Genomic DNA, 3,686 nt, shown 5'->3' on the forward strand with positions numbered 1-3,686 from the left:
CACAGAGATAGTATCCAAATTAATGAAATCAGAAATGAAAAGGGAGACATAACAATGGAAATTGAAGAAAGTAAAAAAAAAATCATCAGAGCCTACTACAAAATCCTATCCTCAACAAAATTGGAAAATCTGGATGAAATCAATAATTTTCTAGAGAGAAAAGTGCCAAAGTTAACTCAGGATCAGATAAACCAATAATCCTATAAAACCTAAAGAAGTAGCAGCAGTCATTAAAAGTCTCCCAACCAAAAAGAGCCCAGGAGCAGTTTATTTTAGTTCAGAATTCTATCAGACCTTCAAAAAAGTCATAATACAAATACTCTTCAAACTATTCCACAAAATAGAAAGTGAAGGAACACTACCCAATTCATTCTATGAAGCCAAAATTACTGATACCTAAACCACACAAAGACCCAACTAAAATAGAGAACTTCAGATCAATTTCCCTTATGAATATCAATGCAAAAATACTCAATAAAATTCTTGTAAACTGAGTCAACGAACACATCAAAGCAATCATCCATCATGATCAAGTAAACTTTATCCCTGGGATGCAGGGATGGTTCAATATATGGAAATTCAATAATGTAATCCACTATAGAAACAAACTCAAAAAAAAAAAACACATAATCATCTCCTTAGATGTTGAGAAAGCATTTGACAAAATCCAACACCTCTTCATGTTTAAAGTCTTAGAAAGACCTGGAACTCAACAACCATACCTAAACATAGTAAAAGCAATATACAGCAAACTCTGTAACCAACATAAAATTAAATGGAGTTAAACTTGAAGGAATCCCACTAAAATTCGGGACTAGACAAGGCTGCCCACTCTCTCCCTACCTATTCAACATAGTACTTGAAGTCCTAGTCAGAGCAATTAGACAACAAAAGGAGGTCAACTGGACATAAATTGAAAAGGAAGAATTTAAAATATCACTATTTGCAGATGATATGATAGTATACTTAAGTGACCTTAGAAATTCCACCAGAGAACTCATAAACCTGATAAACAACTTTAGTAAAGTGGCTAGATATAAAATTAACTCAACCAAATCAGTAGCCTTCCTATACTCAAAGGCTAAAGAGGGTGAGAAAGAAATTAGGGAAATGACACCCTTTACAATAGTCACAAACAATATAAACTATCTTGGTGTGATTCTAACCAAGCAAGTGAAAGATCTATATGACAAGATGTTCAACTCTCTGAAGAAGGAAATCAAAGAAGACCTCAGAAGATGGAAAGATCTCCCATGCTCATGTATTGGAAAAATTTATATAGTAAAAATGGCCTTCTTGCTGAAAGCAACAGATTCAATGCAATCCTCATCAAAATTCAAACTCAATTCTTCATAGAGTTAGAAAGAACAATTTGCAAATTCATTTGGAATAACAAAAATTCCAGGATAGCAAAAACTATTCTCAACAATAAAAGAATTTCTGGGGGAAATCACCACCCCTGACCTCAAGCTCTACAGAGCAATAATAATTGAAAAAAATAAAGCAAACTGTATGGTATTGGTATAGAAACAGGCAGGAAGATCAATGGAATAGAACTGAAGACCCACAAATGAACCCATGCACCTATGGTCCCTTGATCTTTGTTTGAAAAAGGAGCTAAAACCATCCTGTGGAAAAAAAGACAGCCTTTTCAACTAATGGTGCTGGTTCAACTGGAGGTCAGCATGTAAAAGAATGCACATAGATCCATTCTCCCTGCTCTCTTCACCTTCTTTATTGGTCTGAAACACCAGAGTGGAGAGGGTCTTCAGTTTACCTGGCTCTGTTTAAAAACATGGCTTTCTGTTCCATAAGGATGAAGGGGGATGTGGGAATGACTTTGGTGAAGTCCCTGGTCTCTTACTGGAATAGGAACATTTGTCACACTCTCTGAGTTCATTGGTTAATTCCACCTGGTTCCATCTGCAGGAGGCAGTTGTTCCTTCTGGCTTTTTCTTCCTTTGGAGGTGTCTGGAGGGGGTGTGGGAAGGAAGTAAGGCATACTAGTACAGTAGTAGTGTAGGGTTGCGTTGGATGAAGCAAGATCAAGACCTAGAGCTGTCTTCTGAGAGCTTCATGGGTCTGCTGCGATGAATCTGATGCTGGCATGTGGATTGGGGGATCTTGAGTCCGTTTGAAAGACGACTGGGAAGGGGGGGAATGCAGCTGGTGTAGTAAGTGGGAGATGTTCCTTCTTCCAACTTCCAGGAGCCTGTTCAGCTGGTTCCTCTCAGTTTGAGAGGCACTGCCTACGTTCTAAGGGGTGCTCACCTCCCTGGAGGGAAGACAGCTGAACTGTGTTTACTGCACAGATGGGAAAGGCTCTGAACCCCTACTCCCAGCCCACAAATGGACCAAATTCCAGATATGCCCGGAGGAGCATAGCAAAATGAGAGGAAAGAGGAAGGTAGCAAAACTAGGTGGTCCTAACCAATTCTCAGTCTTGCCCCTCCTCTGCTGGTTTTCCTGGTCACCCCTTGCAGGTGATAGTCTTCAACACACCTTCAGCACCTGTTGCAGATGCTGGCACACTTTGGAGGCTGTTTCCCAGGGCACCGCGTGGGCATGGAAGGAGCTGGGCTCACCTTTATGTGCATTTTGGATGAGGTGATGCATGGCATAGCCTCTGCGTGGGAAGGCCACATCCCTGCCTGCCAGCAGCTCTATGGGGCAGAAATCATTTGCACCGTCACCCATGTAAAAGAGGCGCTCAAATTATATGCCATCTTGGGCAGGCAAATGTAGGTATTCACTGAGCACCATGTGCTTGCACATGTTGGCAGGGCAGCCCGAGCAGCTGTGCATGTGGAAGGGCCACAGCATCAGCAGTCCCTGTTCCTCGGGCCCCATAGGCTGCTGAGGATGAGGTGGAATTAACTGTGGTGGCCAACAGCACACAGGGCCCTCTCTACGCCAAAGGTGTTGGCATAGGAAATGAGAATAACTTCAAAGCAGGAGTCCTGTTTGTCTATCGACTACAAGAAATCACCCATGCCTGGTAACAGGGGGATGGTCTCATAGACAGTGCACAGGTCCCTGGGTTGTACACCCTGCTCACTCGGAACTTGAAAACACATTGCATGTACTCATTGTAGTAGCCCTCTCAATATGTTGCACACAGACACTCGGGCAGTTGCTGGCCTGGCACAGCACGCATCATCACGTCCTCTTTGTTCTTGTCTACTATGGTGTCATTGAAGTCGAAGGTCAGGAGGAAGCTAGGTGCACATGTACAGCTATCCTGTGGTCCTGGCAGCGGGGGAAGGGGCCATGGTGGGAGCCAGACAGGAAGAGGTTGATTTGCAGGCCACAGCCAGGGTCTCTGGCACATCCAAGACCCTAGATAGGAATTGTAGTCCAACAACCAGAAAAAAAAAAAACCGCTCATTGTCAGTATATTATCCTGAGCACTACCTTTAGAAATTTTGTTTGTCTCCAGCTGTCTTTCAGAGTTCCTTGCTGAAGTCCAAGGGCAACTGCCAGGTACCTGTGCTTCTTCTATTTTATTGGATACAAGGATTGCTACTCCAGCTTGTTTCTTGGGATCATTAGCTTGGAAAAAAATTCTCCGGCCTTTTATTTTGAGGTAGTGTCTATCTTTGCCACTAAGGTCTGGGTCCTGTTTACATATCCATTCTGTTAGTATATGACTTTATTCAATAGTTGAGTCCAATGATGTTGAGAGA

The 3,686-nt window shown here is 42.4% G+C and overlaps 1 pseudogene; it reads right to left on the reverse strand.

Moving 5' to 3' along the window:
* Positions 1–2,493: 2,493 nt before the first annotated feature.
* Positions 2,494–3,331, reverse strand: LOC127674329 (phosphoethanolamine/phosphocholine phosphatase-like; annotated as a pseudogene).
* Between the last annotated feature and the right edge of the window lie 355 nt (positions 3,332–3,686).

This window comes from Apodemus sylvaticus, chromosome X (assembly GCF_947179515.1).
Source record: "Apodemus sylvaticus chromosome X, mApoSyl1.1, whole genome shotgun sequence".
Classification (NCBI taxonomy): domain Eukaryota; kingdom Metazoa; phylum Chordata; class Mammalia; order Rodentia; family Muridae; genus Apodemus; species Apodemus sylvaticus.